The 22,965-nt window shown below is 45.0% G+C and overlaps 1 protein-coding gene and 2 pseudogenes across 4 annotated transcripts in view; all 3 read right to left on the bottom strand.

Moving 5' to 3' along the window:
- LOC139275104 (four and a half LIM domains protein 2) overlaps positions 1-6,659 on the bottom strand; it is a 65,354-nt gene extending 58,695 nt beyond the window's left edge. For all 4 annotated transcript variants that reach the window (XM_070892105.1, XM_070892104.1, XM_070892102.1 and 1 more), the window contains exon 1: positions 6,551-6,659. The gene's annotated coding sequence lies outside the window, so the exon portion shown is untranslated. The remainder of the gene's footprint in view (positions 1-6,550) is intronic.
- Positions 1,002-1,240, bottom strand: LOC139275398 (U2 spliceosomal RNA; annotated as a pseudogene).
- LOC139275422 (U2 spliceosomal RNA) lies at positions 1,637-1,867 on the bottom strand (annotated as a pseudogene).
- Positions 6,660-22,965: the final 16,306 nt, after the last annotated feature.

Consider the following 22,965-nt stretch of genomic DNA (forward strand, 5'->3'; position numbering starts at 1 on the left):
GCCTACATGATGCAGGAGCTGGAGGAATCATTGTAGGGCCTCACCTGCATCAACATGCACAAATGTCTCTTCATTTATAAAGATGCCAGTTTGGAATTCGATCAGCCACGGCGATATTCCAGAGAAACATGGAAAGCTTACTGAAGTCTTCCAGGACGACATCTTAGTTACAGGTCAGGATACGGTCGAGCATCTGCAGAACCTGGAGGAGATTCTTAGTCGACTCAACCGCATGGGGCTCAGGTTAAAACGCTCGAAGTGTGCTTTCCTGGCGCCTGAAGTGGAGTTCCTGGGGAGAAGAATCGCGGCGAACGGCATCAGGCCCACCAATTTGAAGACTGAGCCAATCGAAAATGCACTGAGGCCACAGAACGTAACGGAGCTGTGACCTTTTCTAGGACTCCTGAACTACTTTGGTAACTTCTTAGCGGGTCCCAGCACCCTGTTAGAACCTCTGCACGCCTTACTGCATAAAGGAGACGAATGGTATGGGGCAAAAGCCAAGAAAATGCCTTTGTAAAGACTAGAAAATTGTTATGCTCAAACAAATTGCGTGTGTTGTATGATCTATGTAAGCGTTTGGTACTAGCATGTGATGCGTCGTCATACGGTGTCGGGTGTGTATTGCAATGAACTAATGAATCTGGTAAATTGCAACCGGTTGCTTATGCATCCAGAAGTTTGTTTAAGGTTGAGAGAGCCTACAGCATGATTGAAAAAGAAGCGTTAGCGTGTGTCTATGGGGTAAAGAAAATGCATCAATATCTGTTTGGGCTAAAATTTGAATTGGAAATAGACCATAAACCACTAATATCCCTGTTTTCTGAGGGTAAGGGGATGGATACGAATGCATCGGCCTGCATCCAGAGATGGGCGCTCATATTTTTTTTTTTTAATTCGTAGCCAATCGTTCCAATTCTTTGTCAAATCACAAACGCCAGAGGTCACCTTGCACACATCAAGGATCACTCTGCGCCAATGCTCTTAGCCAAAAGGCCTAGAGCCACTGCACCGTTCCTGGAAGTACTGCAATACCAGGTTCGTACCATGGAGGTGGATGGGTCAGGTCCCCCACACACCTCCGTGGAGGTGGATGGGTCAAGCCACCCCACCCACCTCCTATTTCCAAAAAAGCAAGCATATACCTTCCTGATCCAGGGAGAACCACCTTGGGGTTATGGTGGTTACTCCCCTGTCAGGTCAGTTACGCATGATCTTAGCCAAAAGGCCGAGAAGCGAGAAGCGCTCATATTTTTTTTTAAATTCGTAGCCAATTGTTCCAATTCTTTGTCAGATCACAAACGCCAGAGGTCACCTTGCACACATCAAGGATCACTCTGCGCCAATGCTCTTAGCCAAAAGGCCTAGAGCCACTGCACCGTTCCTGGAAGTACTGCAATACCAGGTTCGTGCCATGGAGGTGGATGGGTCAGGCCCCCCACACACCTCCGTGGAGGTGGATGGGTCAAGCCACCCCACCCACCTCCTCCAAGAAGCACTCATATTTTTTTTTTAATTTTTTTTTTTTTATTTATTTATTCGTGTCCAATCGTTACAATTCTTTGTCAAACGCCAGAGGTCACCCTGCACCAGTCAAGGATCACTCTGCGCCAATGCTCTTAGCCAAAAGGCCTAGAGCCACTGCACCGTTCCTGGAAGTACTGCAATACCAGGTTCGTGCCATGGAGGTGGATGGGTCAGGTCCCCCACACACCTCCGTGGAGGTGGATGGGTCAAGCCATCCCACCCACCTCCTGTTTACAAAAATGTAAGCATATACCTTCCTGACCAGGGAGAAACCACCCGGAGGTCATGGTGGCTGGTCAGGTTAGTTATGCAGATCTTAGCCAAAAGGCCGAGAAGCGAGAAGCACTCATATTGTCCGCATACAACTACGTCATCCGCCACAGGCCAGGCACAGAAAACTGTGCAAATGCTCTCAGTAGGCTGCCATTGCCCACCACATGGGTGGAGATGGTGCAGCCCGTAGATTTAGTCATCGTTATGGAAGCGTTTGAGAGTGAGCAATCACCCGTCACAGCCCAACAGATTAGAACCTGGACGAGCCAGGACCCCTTACTCTCCCTAGTAAAAAATTGTGTGCTTCATGGGAGCTGGTCCAGTGTCCCAGTGGAAATGCAAGAATAGATAAAGCCGTACCAGCGGCGCAAAGATGAAATGTCTATACAAGCAAATTACCTTCTGTGGGGCAATTGGGTAGTGGTCCCCAAGAAGGGCAGAGACACTTTCATCAGTGACCTCTACAGTACCCACCCAGGCATCGTAATGATGAAAGCGATAGCCAGATCCCATGTGTGGTGGCCCGGTATCGATGCGGACTTAGAGTCCTGCGTGCGCAGATATAACACATGTTTGCAGTTAAGCAATGCACCCAGGGAGGCGCCACTAAGTTTATGGTCTTGGCCCTCCAAACCTTGGTCCAGGGTCCATGTCAACTATGCAGGTCCGTTTTGGGGTAAAATGTTCCTTGTGGCTGTAGATGCGTACTCCAAATGGATTGAATGTGAGATAATGTCGGCAAGCACGTCCGCTGCCACCATTGAAAGCCTGCGGGCCATGTTTGCCATGCACGGACTATCTGATATCCTTGTGAGCGACAACGGGCCATGTTTTACCAGTGCTGAGTTCAAAGAATTCATGACCCATAATGGGATCAACCATGTTACATCTTCCCCGTTCAAACCAGCATCCAATGGTCAGGCAGAGAGAGCACTGCAAACTATCAAGTAGGGCTTGTAGAGGGTAACTGAAGGCTCACTGCAGACTCACCTATCCCCGCACGTGATCCCACTCACTCACTGGGATTCCACCTGCTGAACTGCTCGTGAAAAGGCCACTTAAGACAAGGCTCTCGTTAGTTCACCCTGATCTACATAAACAGGTAGAGAGCAGGCGGCTTCAACAAAGTACATATCAAGATAGCACTAATGTGTCACACGAAATTGAAATCAATGATCCTGTATTTGTATTGAATTATGGACAAGGTCCCAAGTGGCTTCCCGGCACTGTTGTGGCCAAAGAGGGGAGTAGGGTGTTTCGGGTCAAACTTTCAAATGGACTCATTCACCAGAAACACTTGGACCAAATCAAACTCAGATTCACGAACTATCCTGAGCAACTAACTTTGGATCCTACCTTCTTTGACCCCCCAACACACACACCAGTGTCAACCGACAACTCGGTTGGCCACGAAGTAGAACCCATCACCCGCAGCAGCCCAGCAGGATTCACCACAACAGGCAGCCCAGCAAGGCCAGCTGCACAGCAGCCTAGCGAGGGCCCAACAAACGATGCACCAAAACCAGTATTTGCACCGAGACAATCAACCAGGGAAAGAAGGGCCCCAGATCGATTCACCTTGTAAATAGTTACACTGTTAACTTTGGGGGGTAGTTTTGTTGTGTATGTAAACTTGTATATATCTTGTACAGCCACCAGAGGGCTCATCCCCTCGAGTCCCAGGGGATCCCAGAATCCCTTGGGAGCACAGGTACTTAAGGAGACTTCACAGGCTGACGAGGCACTCTGGAGACCTGCAATAAAAGACTAAGGTCACACTTTACTTTGAGCTCACAGTATCCAGTCCGACTCTTTATTCATACATAACAGAGGTGTTTGCAGTGAATTCTGTATTCACTATCACCTCCTTGGAGCAACCTCTCTCACCATTGACAGATCGCTTCTGTCATCTCTCACCTGCCATCCGTTCCAGCAACATAGAAGCTCTTGAAAAAATATCACCTTGGTCCTCAGAATCCCACCACAATCAGCCCCAACACCAACATCACCAGGTGCACGAGCATCACCAACAACAACACCAACCTTCTCCACAATCACCTGATGCTACTCAGGACAAAGAGCATCAGCACCCGACCACATTGCTGCCCGGGACGCCAGGAATGGCCTCACAATGGCCACATTTATTTCACTTGATGCTGTACACCCTTGCTTGCCGCATGATGCACCAGGTTAGCATCACCCCACACCAGCACCTAAAGCATCCCTACAATGCCCAAGCCATTCCTTTCACACTCATCACCATTGTCCAGAGTACCCTTATGTCTGGCCATTCACTACAACTCACTAAGCCACTTCCAAAGGTGCACACAAATCTGTCCAAGAACACAAAGTGTTCAAAATAAAGATTTCATTGTTTGACAACAAATTAGCAGAAACTCTATATAAACAGTTGCTAAAACACTCAAGTGCCTACCCTTGTGGTTTGTTAGTTGGTATGATTGGACAAGGATGAGGGTGAATGTGAGGGGTGGCTAGTGAGATGGGAATGTGATAATGTAGATAGAGAGAGAGGTGGATGGGTGGAGGTGCAAGTTAAGTTGGTGTGAGTAAGGATGTGCAGGAGTAGGGTGGAGAATGCAGAGTGATGGGGATGAGGTTGAGTGTGGTTTTGCAGTAACGTTTTATGATCTACTGAGATAATTGAAAGGTTTGCGCCACTGCATCCTAACAACATCCTAACAACTTCTAACAACATCCCTGCTTGTGCCCTCCTGTGCAATGTGCAACCAGGCTGCGTTGGTGTCCTGTAGGGTCTCTTTCGTCCATTGGAAGGGCTGTGATTCTCTCCATAAGCATCTGGATAAAGTCATGGGAGAGCATGGGTGCAGCCGTGCACCTTTGTGCAGTGCTTGTCAGTGTTTGCAGCAGCTCAATGCTGCAGAACATCAACAAATGAACTGTCAAAAAAAAGTTGGCCATAGTCCCTTTAAGGAACTGGCACAAGCATCCTGTTAATTGGCAGGGAACCTCGTAGGGTGGGCTTAACAAGCCCCATCAACGGAAGATTGCTGTGAGAGTATAGTCTGGAGACGGTAGCGCATTCCCCATGTGCCACCAATGCTGGCTGCACCCGATTCGCCACCGTTAGCCCTTGAGTCAGAAGATTATGAGTTGGAGTCACGCACCAGGACATGAGTGCATCGTTACTGCAGTGCTTTACTGAGGGAACCGTGCAGTGTTGGAGAGATATTAACCCAAGTTCCGCCTGTCTGTTCAGGTAGATAGTAAAGATCCTTCAGCAGTGAACAGCATTATTCAAAGAAGAGCATGAAGTTTATCTGGAGTCCTGGTCAACATGCTCCTCTCAACCAACACAACAAAATGCAGATTAACTGATCATGCATCTTATTGAGGTTTCTGCGTGTTGCTGAATCAGAAGGGCTGTTGCATTTGTCTACATTCCAACAGTCGTTACACTCCAAAAAATTATGTGTATAGTATGCTTTTGAGACATCTGACCAAGATGTAAGTATCAGTGCTTCTTTTTCTCTTTCAATAAATTACCTTGGATTAGCTCTGCAGCTTGTAATATTAATCTTTGTTTCCACGTCACAATACATGAGACTTACAAAACTTACATATCCAGGGAGGCTGGCAGTTTAAAGGTTAATTCAGTTATTTCATACTATAGGGTCCAATAATGCCTCTTAATCAATGGATCCTGCATATAGATTCAAAAGAGAAAAAAGCCACAAAAAGTCAGAACTAAAGAAAAGGATGTAAATGTTAATGAGAAATTTTTGTAGCCTTCGGTTTTGAAAAAAACATGTGAAAAGAGACATGCAGGTTTTAAAGTGAAGCACATTCGGATGCATTATTAAACTGTCATAGGAATAAAACATTAGATTGCCAGCAACTGCAGGGAAATGACTGCTTCCCTGGTTTTGTAAGTTTATACCTCATGCATTGTGACACAGAAACAAACACTAATATAACAGCAGAAGAGATAATCAAATGTCTTTTATTGAAAAGACAAATAAAGTACATATATTTATATAGTGTCTTATCATGTTGTTGAAAAGTTACAAAGGATTTCACACACTGAAGTTTTTTGGAATGCAGTTACTATTGTTATGTAGGCAACTGTAACAGCCATTCGGCAATAGCAACATCGCACAACAACAATGAGATAAATTATCAATTATTCTGATAATACGTGACACAGTACTTCTATAAAAGAAGTGAAAATTGTTTCCTTGAAAAGGCAAGATTAATAATCATTGGCATTTAATTACTGAAACATTGGAAATATTTCATTAATTTCATAATCTACTAGTAATTCAGATCTGAAGATGTTGCCAAATGATCACTGAGGGTGTTATAACAGTGTGATGGCTATTTATTACCAGGGATCAACTCAGCTAATAATAAGAGAAGTTTTATGTAGGACAAAAAAGTTATAGGCCAGCTTTCTGGACTAATTTTCGTGGATAAAAATAAGTTTTGCCCCAGTTGGAATAATTATAAAGAAAAATCAGTTGCAGATCTATTTTCAGTGCCTCGTCTCTAACCTATCCTGCAACTATTTAATAAATCTTTTGATTTGTTAACCTATTTATTAAATGACCCCATGGAGCAGTAGCAGCAATTTGCTGATATTTAATTAATCCATTTACCTAAGCTATCTATTTAGAAGGACAATGGAAGGAAAAACAATGAATGGATAAATTAATTACGGTAGAAGAAGTCAATTTGGAATAAGTATGGTTGGAGAGATACTAGTCCTTACCTCAAAGTTGATTGCAACTATCTTCACTTCCAAGCAAATGAATGATAGAACAAGACAAGAGGAGCCACTACTTTATTTGACTGTCGAAGCTTCATATTTGGTAGATGACACCAGCAATTAGGCAGTTAGGCATTCTTTTGTCAAACAGTCTATAAATACTGCTGCCCACCAGAGATAAGAACCACTATTGCTGTGCACAACTTCCTACCTTTTAAGGTATTAGAGATTTAAATAACACATGCAATGGAAAGTCTGCACTAGTAGAACATGTAACCACTTATCCTGTTAGCTCAAGGGCATGTTAAAGCTGGGAATAAATCATGGTTATGGTCAATTATAACTTGTCTTACTTCTATAACTTTATTGTTACACAAGCAACTGAATATTTTACAAAAGGAGTTCAATATCTGGGATTTAGATTCATAGATACAGAATAGTTCCAGATTAAAGGGCTCTGCTAGTTACCTTTAGATTGATTCTCCTATTCTCTACCGAGGCGTATGAAAGCATGGGCCTTACGCTAAACATCAGTGAGACAAAAGTCCTCCACCAGCCTGTCCTCGACGCACAGCACTGCCCCCCAGACATCAAGATCCATGGCGCAGCCCAGGATAACGTGGACTACTTCCCTTATCTTGGAAGCCTCCTATCAACAAGAGTAGGCATTGACATCGAGAGCCAACACCGCCTCCAGTGCGCCAGTGCAGCCTTCGGCTGCCTGAGGAAAAGAGTGTTTGATGACCAGGCCCTCAAAACTGTCATCAAGTTCATAGTCTACAGGGCTGTAGTAATACCCGCCCTCCTGATGGCTCAGAGACGTGGACCATGTACAGTAGACACCTCAAGTCGCTGGAGAACTACCACCAATGATGCCTCCGCAAGATCCTACAAATCCCCTGGGAGGACAGACGCACCAACATTAGCGTCCTCATCCAGGCCAACATCCCCAGCATTGAAGCACTGACTGCATTTGATCAGCTCCACTGGGCAGGCCACATAGTTCGCATGCCAGACACGAGACTCCCAAAGCAAGCGCTCTACTCAGAACTCGTCCACGGCAAATGAGCCAAAGGTGGGCAGAGGAAACGTTACAAGGACACCCTCAAAGCCTCCCTGATAATGTGCGACATCCTCACTGACACCTGGGAGTCCCTGGCCAAAGACCGCCCTAAGTGGAGGACGTGCATCCGGGAGGGCGGTGAGCTCCTCGAGTCTCGCCGCCGAAAGCATGCAGAAATCAAGCAGCAGGCGGCGGAAGGAGCATGCGGCAAACCAGGCTCCCTGCCCACCCTTTCTTTCAACCATTGTCTGTCCCACTTGTGACAGAAACTGTCGTTCTCGTATTGGACTGCACAGCCACCTAAGAACTCATGCTGAGTGGAAGCAAGTCTTCCTCGATTCCGAGGGACTACCTATGATGAATCAGCAGTCATGGCCATGTTCAGATTTAACAATTGTCCTCACAGTAAGATCACTATAATAAATTATAAATAACATTTAGCAGAAAAGTTAGCAAGAAAGAATCACAGAAACTGCAATAGAAGAAAATGTAGTTTAGTCGTACATTTTAATACAGGCCTGAAAGGTCACAGTCTTAAACTTACCAACCCATCTACAGCTGGATGGTATCTGTCATGTATTCAACCAGCAATGTAACCCATGTATAATCTGATCGAAGTTATACACTGTGAGAACAATGACCACTAGGTGGGAGACACTCCTAACCTGAGCCTTCAGGTACAAAAGGGGAAGCTCCACCCACCTTGATCACTTTGAGTGCTAGGAATAAAGGACAGGTCACAGACTGACCTTCTCTCAAGCATGGGCCTCGTGTGCATTTATACTGTATAGTAAGGACCTATCAATGGCGATGAGAAATTGGGATTTAAACCATGCGAGCATGGCCACTAGCAGAACAGACGAGAGGTACCATGTTAAGGAATGGTTGGGACAGAGATTCAACATTGTTAAAACAGCACACAGTTCTCCAGGCAGACAGGGGCAATCGGGTATGCCCCAACATGTAGTCAAACCCAGAGGGGGAGTTCGACAGAGACAATGGCAAGCTGAACGGCGATTCACGCCATTGCAAGGGACAATGCGGCCAGTAATGGGGCCATCAACACCTGTTAATAGCACACTCAAGGACAATAACAGATGCAGTCAGGGACGATCGACTGGCAAGGGATCTTTTGTTTCCAACAACAGCTCATGTTGGAGGCGTGGAGGCACACACTCAGCCGGTGGTTGCAGAGATGAGCAAAATACCTGCAAAAATTGCAGAAATGAACGCTGGGGGAAATCGCTGGAAGCTGAAGTTCAGCGAGTTCATGTGGAGCATGTATACAGTTCATACACCAGGACGCCATCGATAATGATGAAAGTGCTCCTCAATGGCATCCCAGTATCAATGGAGCTAGACACGGGGGCCAGCCAGTCCCTGATGGGTATCAAACAGTTCGAAAAGTTGTGGGCGTCCAAGGCCAGGAGGCCAAAATTATCGCCGATTGACGCACAGCTACGGACTTACACAAAGCAGATCATTCCGGTGCTAGGCAGCGCCACGGTAGTCGTGACCCACAAAGATTCGGAGAACAGGTTACCACTCTGGATTGTCCCAGGGGACGGTCCCGCACTACTGGGGAGGAGTTGGTTTGCTGTCATGAACTGGAAATGGGGCGATGTCAATGCAATTTCCTCTGTGGAGCGAGTATCATGCTCACAGATTCTGGACAAATTTAACTCATTATTTCAACCTGGCATCGGCACTTTCATGGGGGCCAAGGTAGTGATTCACATAAACCCGGACGCCAGGCCAGTACACCACAAGGCCAGAGTGGTGCCGTACATGATGCGGGAAAAGATAGAAGGCGAATTGGACTGCCTGCTGAGAGAAGGCATCGTCTCACCAGTCGAATTCAGTGACTGGGCGAGCCCGATTGTGCCGGTGCTCAAGGCGGATGGGTCGGTCAGGATATGTGGTGATTACAAGGCCACCATCAATCGGGTGTCACTCCAAGATCAGTACCCGCTACCGAGAGCGGAGGACCTCTTTGCGACGCTATCCGGTGGCAAACTTTAAAAAAAATTGGACCTGACCTCAGCTTACATGACCCAGAAGCTGGCGAGTGAGCTGACCACCATCACGACACACAAGGGGTTGTTTGAGTACAACAGATGTCCGTTCGGGATTCGCTCGGCCGTCGCGATCTTCCAACGAAATATGGAAAGCCTCCTCAAGTCGATTCCAGGGACGGTGGTTTTTCAGGACATCCTCATCACGGGTTATGATACTGAAGAACACCTCCACAACCTGGAGGAGGTGCTACGCAGACTGGACCGGGTAGGTCTGCGACCGAAAAAGGCGAAGTGTATCTTCCTAGCTCCAGAGGTAGAATTCCTGGGGATGAGGGTAGCAGCAGACGGGATCAGCCCTACTGCATCCAAGATGGAAGCGATCCAGCGAGCACCCAGACCCTGTAACACGACAGAGCTGCGTTCTATCCTGGGGCTCCTGAACTATTTTGGGAACTTTCTTCCCAAATTGAGCACGCTGCTAGAGCCGCTACACGTGCTCCTGCACAAAGGTTGCAAATGGGTCTGGGGGGACAGCCAGGAAAGGGCTTTGAATAAAGCACGCAATTTGTTATGTTCCAACACTCTGTTAACACTATACGACCCATGTAAGAAACTTGTGTTAATGTGCGATGCGTCATCCTATGGTGTCAGGTGTGTGTTGCAGCATGTCAATGCGAAAGATCAGATTATACATGGGTTACATTGCTGGTTGAATACATGACAGTTTCTGCGAACACTACCATAAACTTTTACTGGTGAAGAATCAGTTAGTAATGGTATGATAAAGAATATAGAAGAATGTAAGTTGCCCTTGAGCACTGGAACTTTCAAAGCATGCTAAAATGCGTCTTAGAATGTACTTTTCATCCACTGTTGACTCTCTGTAAGGCAAGAATCTGAAAGGGATCTAGCATTTTTGGGCACCCAAGGTGCACATATAGATACTTAAGCACAATAGAATATCTTTTAAAAAGCAGCACGATCACTGGATTCATATGTAATAACAGACAGCAATGGGACGGCTGTTCTAATTGCATACACTACATCACTTATTTTGCTTTACACAGATTTATCTTTGTTGTTTGGTACTCAGAAGTTTCTCTCTTTATATACTTGGTTCATTCAACCAATTATGTGGTGTTAGTATGGCACTCAGTAAACTATGTGACATATAGGTTCATACAAAGTTAACACTTTACATACAGAATGCCCCTTGTAGCTTTTAAACATATGATTAATATATACGCAATATATTATTTCTCTGTAACAGTTGAAACAAAAGTCTGTATCACCATAGTTTGAATCATGGGTGGTTACCATCTGGGAACTTGCTTCTCAATTTCACTATCTGTTTTTGGAAAACAATTAGTATTTCTTTGTATGAATCCAGTCAGTGGGATATCTGTCAGTTGTTTTTTCAACCATGAAGGGCATTATAGATGATCCCAATCCTTGGCCCCAGCCAATGTCCACAGACATTTTGCAGCAGTGGTTACTGGATAGTGATCAGGAAGTTAATCTTGGCTTATTTTATTTCTCTTTTAACCCAGGAGTGCTGAGGAAAATTATAGCACTCCCACCACTCCTTTGTTGAAGATTGACAGCAGTCCACTGATACCTTCACCCTAATGCCCTCCTTAGTTGAGTACACAGCTGACTCGCTTTCTAGGTTCACAGATAAAGAATGGCCTCGTGGGCAAGATAACTGAGGGTACCCAGCAACCAGCAAGAATCAAAAGAAAGAAAGACTTACATTTATATAGCACAGTTTGAGTTACTGATCATGTGATCAACTGTATCAGTAGTGAATGCAGAAAAGGTTGATGTTTATTAGGGGAGTATCACCTCAAATATTTCATACCTTCATACTAGAATGTGTTGTTCTAATTTTTTTTACAGTAATCCCAACTGCATTCCCAAGTTGTTGTGATGCACAACACTATGTGGAAGATGTAATGCTCACAAAGAGAAGATTATTTTGAGGACAGTTCTTAAAAATATGGAGGCCCTTTTTTAATGGTGGACAGATTTTTTTAAACTTGTGACTCATGCAATACTTTTAGGGGCTTATGTCCATTTAGATTATTGTGGGTTACCTAAAAAAAATCAAGAAATATTTTCAACCCAGTGGGAAGCTTTGAGGCAGTGCAGCAAGTCTGAAATTAGATTAAAAAAGAAAGCTTAAACAAAACCACAGTTGTTCATTTACTTTTTTCATTGCAGAAAAAATATAGAAGCTTTATTTTAGACATATTAATTTCATAATATATTTCAGGTTTCTAAGTTGTGAAAAATATCTGCAACATATTTTAATCTTAGTTCCAATTTGGATATTTAAAAGATTTGTATTGGCTGCTATAGAACTGAGGGCTCCCCACTGGGTTGAAAATATTTCTTGTTTGTTTTGGGTAACCTGCCCATAATCATCTAAATGGGCAAATTAATTCATGAACTCCTAAAAGTGTTGCACGAATCATACATTTAAAAATTTTGACCACTATTAAAACAGGGGCTCCATAATTTTAGATCCTATCCTCAATATTCTCTTCTTTTTTTTAGCATCACATTTTTCACATAGTGTTCTTGGCCACAACAACTTGGGAATTCAGTTAGGATTACTGTAAAACAAATTTAGAACAACACATTCTAGTATGAAGGTGTGAAATATTTGTGGTGATACTTCCATAATAAACATCAACTTTCTTTGCAGTCATTACTGATACCGTTTATCTCATGAACAGTAACTCAATCTGCAGTAGTTTACTATCCTGTACTGATCGTTGGACACTGCACCACCAATTCCCTTTCCAATGTAACTGCCAGTCCTTTGAACAGTGTTTAGAATTTCAGCCCCACTGGGAGCTCAACAAACATTGGAAGTGATGACAGATAAATTTCACATGTAATTGCTCAGCTTGTATCAGACAGAATGGCACGAGCGTGATTTAATTTTTCTGTCATTTTGCAGTGGCACATTATTTTATAAAATACTTCCTTCAAAAAAAGTGAGCCGGATCTTGCTGGAGTGCAGTGCTAGTTGAACTTTTTTCTGCTCCTTTCAGCTCGAAAAAATTCTGTGCCGCAAATTGTTGCAAGTGCAAGCTGTTAACAGTGTGGCAAGGGCAGTGGGGCATTTGAGATCGTAGTGTACAATGGGACCAACAATGCATCTTCTTAAGTAATGAGAATTAAGGATTGAGAAAGAAACAGAGGAAGAATGGAAAAGGAAATAGCGTGAATTCGAGTTAAATCATGTACAGAAAGAAAAATAAAGAGAGAGAAAGAAAGATTGAATTAAGAGAAAGAAAAAAAGACAGGAAGGAAAAATAAGAAAAAAATGTAAACATTTTAAATTTTAAAAATCTCTAAGAACAGATAACTACCTGTTTCAGTTTCAATTGTTCCCATTATATAATCATAGAAAGGTCCATCAAGCCTGTGCCAGCTCTCTGCAAGAACACTTCAGCTAGACCCATTCCCCCACCCTTTCCCCGCAGCCCTGCAATTTTTTTTCTTTCAGGTACTTATCCAACTCCCTTTTGAAAGCTGTGATTAAGTCTACCTCCACCACCTTTTCAGGCAGTCCATTCCAGATTCTAACCACTCGCAGTATAACTAAGGTTTTTCCTATGTCACCTTAGCTTCTTTTGCCAATCACCTTAAATCTGTGTCCTCTGGTTCTCGACCCTTCTGCCAATGGGAACATTTTCTCTCTATCTATTCTGTCCAGACCTCTCATGATTTTGAACACCTCTATCAAATCGCCTCTCAATCTTATCTGCTCTAAGGAGAACAACCCTAACTTCTAGTCTATGCACTAACTTAAGTCCCTCATTCTTGGAATAATTTTTGTAAATCTTTTCTGCACCCACTCTTTCACATCCTTCCTAAAGTGCGGTATCCAGAATTGCATACAATACTCCAGTTGAGGCCGAACCAGTGTTTTATAGACAGAGCGATTTGCACTAGAAAATGCTCTGATTGGCTCTCCATTATCACATGACCTGATTGCTGATTGGTCCCCTTGGAGGATAAGCCACACCCAGACGTTTCTCTGGAATGTGTAACTGGAACCGCCCAGCCCAAGTTTTGAGTGAATTTGCAAAGTGTAATTCGAGCCATTCTGACTTCAGACCCCAGAGAGGATAGAGCTTCCCAACCCTGCACGTTGCTGCCCCCCCAAGTCCAAGTTCATGCCACCCCCAGCTGAAGTTCCTGACAGCCCTTTGCCACTGCCTCCCTGCCTGCCCTGGCATAGCTGGGGCATTGTGTGTGGGTCACGGATTATTAACAGGTTTATTGGATATGAAGAGAATAATGTCATGACTTCCAGATTTCAACAATTCCAATGATGTCCCTTGTCACACACGCACCGAGCTTTCCAAGAAATCATGTGTGGGTGTAAAGGGATTTGGAAGAACATGATCTGTCACCCCTCAGATCCCCGCTCTCACTTCCCCTCTCTCTCCCCCTCCCTCTCTCTCTCTCTCTCTCTCTCTCTCTCCCGCCCCTCTCTCTCCCCGCTCTCTCTCTCCTCCCCCTCTCACTGCAAATGTAATGCCCCTATTTAAAAAAGGAAGCAGAAAAAAAGCAGGAAATTATAGACCAGTTAGCCTAACATCTGTTGTGGAAAAATGCTGGAGTTCATTATTAAGGAAGCAGTAACGGGACATTTGGAAAAGCATAATTCAATCAAACAGAGTCAGCATGGTTTTATGGAAGGGAAATCATGTTTGACAAATTTGCTTGAGTTCTTTGAGGATGTAACGAGCAGGGTGGATAAGGGAGAACCAGTGGATGTGGTGTACTTGGATTTCCAGAAGGCATTTGATAAGGTGCCATATAAAAGGTTACTGCACAGGGTGACCAAGGCTGGGAACTCAACATCCAGGGCTATTCAGTATTCAGGAAGGATAGACAGAAAGGAAAAGGAGGTGGGGTAGCGTTGCTAGTTAAAGAGGAGATTAACGCAATAGTAAGGAAGGACATTAGCTTCGATGATGTGGAATCTGTATGGGTGGAGCTGCGGAAAACTAAAGGGCAGCAAACGCTAGTGAGAGTTATGTACAGCCCATCAAATAGTAGTAGTGAGGTTGGGGATGGCATCAAACAGGAAATTAGAGATGCGTGCAATAAAGGTACAGCAGTTATCATGGATGACTTTAATCTACATATAGATTGGGTGAACCAAACTGGTAGCAATACAGTGGAGGAGGATTTCCTGGAGTGTATAAGGAATGGTTTTCTAGACCAATATGTCGAGGAACCAACTAGAGAGTTGGCCATCCTAGACTGGGTGTTGTGTAATGAGAGAGGATTAATCAGCAATCTTGTTGTGCGAGGCCCCTTGGGGAAGAGTGACCATAATATGGTAGAATTCTTCATTAAGATGGAGAGTGACACAGTTAATTCAGAAACTAGGGTCCTGAACTTAAAGAAAGGTAACTTCGATGGTATGAAACGTGAATTGGCTAGAATAGACTGGTGAATGATACGTAAAGGGTTGATGGTGGATAGGCAATGGCAGTCATTTAAAGATCACATGGATGAACTTCAACAATTGTACATCCCTGTCTGGAGTAAAAATAAAACAGGGAAGGTGGCTCAACCGTGGCAAACAAGTGAAATTAGTGATCGTGTTAAATCCACAGATGAGGCATATAAATTGGCCAGAAAAAGCAGCAAACCTGAGGACTGGGAGAAATTTAGAATTCAGCAGAGGAGGACAACGGGTTTAATTGGGAGGGGGAAAATAGGGTATAAGAGTGAGCTTGCAGGAAACATAAAAACTGACTGCAAAAGCTTCTATAGATGTGTGAAGAGAAAACAATTAGTGAAGACTAATGTAGATCCCTTGCAGTCAGAATCAGGTAAATTTATAATGGGGAACAAAGAAATGGCAGACCAATTGAACAAATACTTTGGTTCTGTCTTCACTAAGGAAGATACAAATAACCTTCCGGAAATACTAGGGGACCGAGGGTCTAGCGAGAAAGAGGAACTGAAGGAAATCCTTATTAGTCAGGAAATTGTGTTAGGGAAATTGATGGGATGAAGGTCGATAAATCCCCAGGGCCTGATAGTGTGCATCCAGAGTACTTAAGGAAGTGGCCCAAGAAATAGTGGATGCATTGGTGGTCATTTTCCAACATTCTATAGACTCTGGATCAGTTCCTATGGATTGGAAGGTAGCTAATGTAACCCCACTTTTTAAAAAAGGAGGGAGAGAGAAAGCAGGGAATTATAGACCGGTTAGCCTGACATCGGTAGTGGGGAAAATGTTGGAATCAATTATTAAAGATGAAATAGTAGCGCATTTGGAAAGCAGTGACAGGATCGGTCCAAGTGAGTATGGATTTATGAAAGAGAAATCATGCTTGACAAATCTAGAATTTTTTGAGGATGTAACTAGTCGAGTGGTCAAGGGAAAACCAGTGGATGTGGTGCATTTGGACTTTCAAAAGGCTTTTGACAAGGTCCCACACTAGAGATTAGTGTGCAAAATTAAAGCACATGGTATTGGGGGTAATGTATTGACGTGGATAGAAAACTGGTTGGCCGACAGGAAGCAAAGAGTAGGAATAAACGGGTCCTTTTCAGAATGGCAGGCAATGATTAGTGGAGTACCGCAAGGTTCAGTGCTGGGCTCCCAGTTATTTACAATATACATTAATGATTTGGACGAAGGAATTGAATGTAATATCTCCAAGTTTGCAGATGACATTAAGCTGGGTGGCAGTGTGAGCTATGAGGAGGATGCTAAGAGGCTGCAGGGTGACTTGGACAGGTTAGGTGAGTGGGCAAATGAATGGCAGATGAAGTATAATGTGGATAAATGTGAGGTTATCCACTTTGGTGGCAAAAACAGGGAGTCAGAATATTTTCTGAATGGTGACAGATTAGGAAAAGGGGAGGTGCAATGAGACCTGGGTGTCATGGTACATCAGTCATTGAAAGTTGGCATGCAGGTACAGCAGGCGGTGAAGAAAGCAAACGGCATGTTGGCCTTCATAGCGAGAGGATTTGAGTATAGGAGCAGGGAGGTCTTACTGCAGTTGTACAGGGCCTTGGTGAGGCCACACCTTGAATATTGTGTACAGTTTTGGTCTCCTAATCTGAGGAAGGATATTCTTGCTATTGAGGGAGTGCAGCGAAGGTTCACCAGACTGATTCCCGGGATGGCAGGACTGACATATGAAGAAAGACTGGATCGACTAGGCTTATATTCACTGGAATTTAGAAGAATGAGAGGGGATTTCATAGAAACGTATAAAATTCTGATGGAATTGGACAGGTTAGATGCAGGAAGAATGTTCCCGATGTTGGGGAAGTCCAGAACCAGGGGTCAAAGTCTAAGGATAAGGGGTAAGCCATTTAAGACCGAGATGAGGAGAAACTTCTTCACTCAGAGAGTTGTGAACCTGTGGAATTCTCTACCACAGAAAGTTGTTGAGGCCAGTTCATTAGATGTATTCAAAAAGGAGTTAGATGTGGCCCTTATGGCTAAAGGGATCAAGGGGTATGGAGAGAAAGCAGGAATGGGGTACTGAAGTTGCATGATCAGCCATGATCATATTGAATGGGGTGCAGGTTCGAAGGGCCGAATGGCCTACTCCTGTACCTATTTTCTATGTGTCTATGTTTCTAAAAGTTCATGGGGTTGGGGTAATGGATAGAGGATTGGCTAACTAACAGAAAACAGAGAGTCGGGATAAATGGGTCATTTTCCGGTTGGCAAACAGTGACTAGTGGGATGCCGCAGGGATCGTTGCTGTGTCATCAACTATTTGCAATCTATATTAATGACTTAGATGAAGGGACCATGTGTAATGTAGCCACGTTTGCAGATGATACAAAGATGGGTATAAAAGCAAATTGTGAGGAGGACACAAAAAATCTGCAGAGGGATATAGAAAGGTTAAGTAAGTGGGCAAATATTTGGCAGATGGAGTATAATGTGGGAAAATGTGAGGTTATCCACTTTGGCAGAAAATATAGAAAAGCAAATTATAATTTAAATGGAGAAAAATTGCAAAGTCTTGCAGTAGAGAGGGACCTGGGGGTCTTTGTGCATGAAACACAAAAAGTTAGTATGCAGGTACAGCAAGTAATCAGGAATGCAAATGGAATGTTAGCCTTTATTGCAAGGGGGATAGAGTATAAAAGCAGAGAAGTCCTGCTACAACTATACAGGGTATTGTGTATAGTTTTGGTCTCCGTATTTAAGGAAGGATATACTTGCATTGGAGGCAGTTCAGAGAAGGTTCTCTAGGTTGATTCCGGAGATGAGGGGGTTGACTCATGTAAATAGGTTGGGTAGGTTGGGCCTATACTCATTGGAGTTCAGAAGAATGAGAGGTGATCTTATCGAAACATATAAGATAATGAGGGAGCTCGACAATGTGGATGCAGAGAGGATATTTCTACTCATAGGGAAACTAAAACTAAGGGACATAGTCTCAGAATAAGGGGCCGTCCATTTAAAACTGAGATGAGGAGGAATTTCTTCTCTCAGAGGGTTGTAAATCTATGGAATTCTTTGTCCCAGAGAGCTGTGGAGGCTGGGTAATTGAATATATTTAAGACGGAGATAGATAGATGTTTCAGCGATAAGGGAATAAAGGGTTATGGGGAACGGGCAGGGAAGTGGAGCTGAGTCCATAATCAGATCAGCCAAGATCTTATTAAATGGCGGAGCAGGCTCGAGAGGCCAGGTGGCCTACTCCTGTTCTTATTTATTATGTTCCCATCTTCCCCCCATCGCTCAACTCCCCCATCTCCATCTCTCCGGCCCTCCACCGCCCCACCGCCCCGGTCACTCTCTCTCTCTCTCTCTTTGTCTCTGTCTCTCTCCCCCCCCATCTCTCTCTCTCTCTCTCCCCCTGTCTCCCTCTCTCTCGCTCTCTCTCCCTCTCTCTCCCCCCCATCTCTCTCTTCCCCACCCTCCCCGTCTCTCCCCCCCCACCACCATCTCTCTCTCCTCCACCCCATCTCTCTGTCTCTCTCCCCCCCATCTCTCTCTCTCTCTCTCTCTCTCTCTCTCCCCTCCATCTCTCTCTTCCCTCCCCCCGTCTCTCCCCCCCACCACCATCTCTCTCTCCTCCACCCCCGTCTCTCTGTCTCTCTCCCCCCCATCTCTCTCTCTCTCTCTCTCTCCCCTGTCTCCCTCTCTCTCTCTCTCTCCCCTCCTGTCTCCCTCTCTCTCTCTCTCTCTCTCTCTCTCTCCCCTGTCTCCCTCTCTCTCTCTCTCTCCCCTCCTGTCTCCCTCTCTCTCTCTCTCTCTCTCTCTCTCTCCCCTACGTCTCTCTCTTCCCCACCCCCCGTCTCTCACACCCCCTGTCAACTGTCTCTCTCTCCTCCACCCCCATCTCTCTCTCTCTCTCTCTCTCTCTCTCCCCCCCATCTCTCTCTCTCTCTCTCTCCCTGTCTCCCTCTCTCTCGCTCTCTTTCCCTCTCTCTCCCCCCCATCTCTCTCTTCCCCACCCTCCCCGTCTCCCCCCCCCACCACCATCTCTCTCTCCTCCACCCCGTCTCTCTGTCTCTCTCCCCCCCATCTCTCTCTCTCTCTCTCTCTCTCCCCTCCATCTCTCTCTTCCCCCCCCGTCTCTCCCCCCCACCACCATCTCTCTCTCCTCCACCCCCGTCTCCCTCTCTCTATCTCTCTCTCTCCCCTCCTGTCTCCCTCTCTCTCTCTCTCTCTCTCTCCCCTACGTCTCTCTCTTCCCCACCCCCCGTCTCTCACCCACCCCCCCTGTCAACTGTCTCTCTCTCCTCCACCCCCATCTCTCTCTCTCTTTCTCTCTCTCCCACTACCTCCAATGTTTTCTCTCCCACAGAAGGCCGTGAAAATATTCCAAATAATACAAAAGCTGGAAGAAAATCTAGCTCCAAGGTCCAGCGGCAGAAAATGTTTCAGCACGATGAGTTCCACGGGGGTTCGTGGTTTGGCTCCCACTTTCACCTTCCTCGTACGTCGCACTGCGCATGCGCGATTGAATCGTGGGCCCATGCTCAAAAAATGGGCGGAGTTCAATGCGCGTATGCACAGAAGGACACACAGAAAATGAATACAAATAGTCACTCTGGTGTTTTATATAGGTTCATCGCAATTTCCACGCTTTTGTACTCTACCTCTATTCATGAAGCATAGGATCCTGTAAGCTTTTTTAACTGCTTTCTCAACCTACCCTACACCTTCAACGATTTGTATACTTATACCGCTAAGTGTCTCTGTCCATGCACCCCCTTTAGGTTTGTACCCTTTCGTTTATATTTCCTCTCCTCATTCTTTCTATCAAAATGTATCACCACAATTTTCTGCATTAAATTTCATTTGCCACGTGTCCACCCATTCCATGTCCTCTTGAAGTCTATCACTATCCTCCTCACTGTTCACTATACTTCCAAGTTTTGTGTCATCTGCAACTTTTAAAATTGTGTCCTGTATCCACATCAAAATCATTAATATATATCAAGAAAAGCAATGATCCTAGTACTGACACTTGGGGAACACCACTATATTCCTTCCTCCAGTCCAATAAACAACCATTCACCATTACTCTCTGTTTCCTGTCACTGAGCTAATTTCGTATCCATGCTGCCACTGTCCCTTGCATGTGCTTCAACTTTGCCTATTATGTCGAACGCCATTTGGAAATCCTTGTACAACACATCAACTGCATTGCCCACATTAAACCTCTCTGTTTCCTCATCAAAAAACTCAATCAAGTTGGTTAAACACAATTTGCTTTTAACAAATACGTGCTGGCTTTCCTTAATTAATCCAGACTTTTATAAGTGACTTAGTTTTTTCCCCGATTATTGTTTCTAAAAGCTTCCCCACTACCAAGGTTGTAATATATGTACATAAGGACTGCCCACCAACAGGGGGCACTACCATCGGAGGTCCTAGGGTCATAGGTACACTCGTGCTGGGCCCGGTAGAAAACCTGAACTTCACCTTTGTATCTTCACTTCTGGAAGCCATTAAAGACTGACCAAGTTACACCTAATCACTGGCTCACAGTACGGAGTTCATTGTATCATTTCATATACCACTGAGATTAAACTGACCGGCCTATAATTGCTGGGTTTATCTTTACACCCTTTTTGAACAAGTGTGTAACATTTACAATTCTCCAGTCCTCTGGTACCATCCCCTGTCTCTAAGGAGGATTGGAAGAGTATGACCAGTACCTCTGCAATTTTTCCCTTCACTGCCATCAGCATCCTCAAATGCATCCCATCCGATCCTGGTGACTTATCTACTTTAAGTAAAGCCCGCCTTTCTAGTACCTCTTCTTTATCAATTCTTATCCCATCCAGTATCTCCTCTAGCTCCTCCTTTTCTATGTCTATGGCAGCATCTTCTTCCTTGGTGAAGACTGGTGCAAAGTACTCATTTAGTACCTCAGCCATGCCCTCTGCCTCCAGGCATAGGTCTCCTTTTTGGTCCCAAATTGGCCTTACCCCTTCTCTTGCTACCTATTTACTATTTATATGCCTATAGAAGACTTTTGGATTACCTTTTATGTTAGCTACCAGTCTATTCGCATACCCTCTTTGCCCTGAGGGTTTAAGTGGCATTGCAGAATCATAAATCTTGCCATTCAAAGGGTATTTATGCTGTTAAGTACCAGCCGTAACTTTCTGTGTCGTGTTTCATTGGTAATTAATGCATAAGTGGAACAATTTCTTGAGCTGCCGCTTTTGCGACGAAGCACAAATCGTCCAGCAACATGGTATCTCATCCTCACCTCAAATTGCTGCACAATTTACACCTTAATAATGGCAAAAGCATGAATGAGGATTTTGGCAGTAGATGGTCTGAGACAGGGGTGGAGACGGGTGAGGTTAAAGAGCCAGAAGTAGGCAGTCTTTGTAATGGAGATGATATGGAGTCAGTATCTAAGCTCAGAGTCAGAGAGGATGCCAAGGCTGTGAACAGACTGGTTGCACCTGAGACAGTGGCCAGGGAGGGTGATGGATTGGCGACAAGGGAACCGTGTTTGTGGTGGGGTGGCTAAAGACAATGGCTTTGGTCTTTCCAGTATTTACAAGAAGTTACATTGATATGAGGTTAAACAGAATGCAGGAACAAGAGAGGTGAAATTGCTCCTTTTAGTGACGGCCCTAATGGGGCGCAAAATGGTTTTCGCCTGGGTGCGGCACTAGAATCACACCCCACAGAATTGGCGGGAGGTTTTGCGGAGGCCACGTTCCTAACGGGAGCGCCCCACTTGGCCGTGCGCAGCAATGATGACATCATCGGCATGTGCATTGCCCTGTTAACGCCCTGGAAGTTAAGTTGCCCCGTGCAAGCTCCATGACAATAACCGCTGCAACTGTCAAGTTCCGGGAACCGGCTGGAGCAGCATTAGTAAAGGTGCCATTTTGAAAAAAAATTGCTGTCATTGTTGCTTTTTTCTGAGGCAGACTGGCTGGTGAACCGATAGCAGCGATTTTTTTCTTCAACAAATCTTCTGCCTCCTAACCATTCCCCTGTATAACTCAGGGCAGATTTGAAGTTACAACATTTCTCTCGCTTCATAGGGGCTGTGCTAGCACTCGACCTCCTGCTCCGACGTTATTGTCAGAGGATTCTTAGACGAAGACAAAGTGGCGACAATTACAGAGAGAAAGGCACAGAGAGAGGGAGAGAGAAAAGCACAGACAAAGACAGGGAGCAGCATAAGGAGAGGCCCATGGAGAGGCACAGGGAGCGGCACAGGGAGCAAGGCACAGGCGAAGGCACAGACAAAGCCAGGCAGCAGGACAGGAGAAGCGCAACAAAATGATGCCAGAGGAAGGCGGCGCCATGGGGCTGGCAACAGAAGTTATTACACTCCCCAGGTATTCCAGCAGCATTTCTCATACATCAATTTCACTGAGCAGGAGTGTGTGTAAAGGCTGCGTTTCAGCAAGGATGTAGTTACAGAGCTCTGCCATCTTCTGCAAGCAGACCTTGAACCTCAGGCCAGGGTGAGCACAGCTCTCTCAGTGACAGTCAAGATCACCATCAATTTCTACGCAAATGGATCTTGCCAGGGAGCAACAGGAGACATCTCCAACATCTCCCAGTTTGCCGTCCATTGTTCCATCCGTGTGGGCACAGATCCTCTGTACAGAAGGAGAAGGGACTACATCTCCTTCCCCCAGAGCAGAGAGAAGCAGCACAAGCATGCATGTGGTTTTGTTAGGATAGCGAGCTTCCTCATGGTGCAGGGCGCCATTGACTGCACCCACATTGCTTTGCGGCACCGCATCACAATCCTGAGGTCTTCTGTAACCACAAAGGCTTCCACTCATTGAATGTCCAGTTGGTGTGCGATGACACA

The sequence above is a fragment of the Pristiophorus japonicus genome, chromosome 10 (assembly GCF_044704955.1).
Source record: "Pristiophorus japonicus isolate sPriJap1 chromosome 10, sPriJap1.hap1, whole genome shotgun sequence".
Classification (NCBI taxonomy): Eukaryota; Metazoa; Chordata; class Chondrichthyes; family Pristiophoridae; genus Pristiophorus; species Pristiophorus japonicus.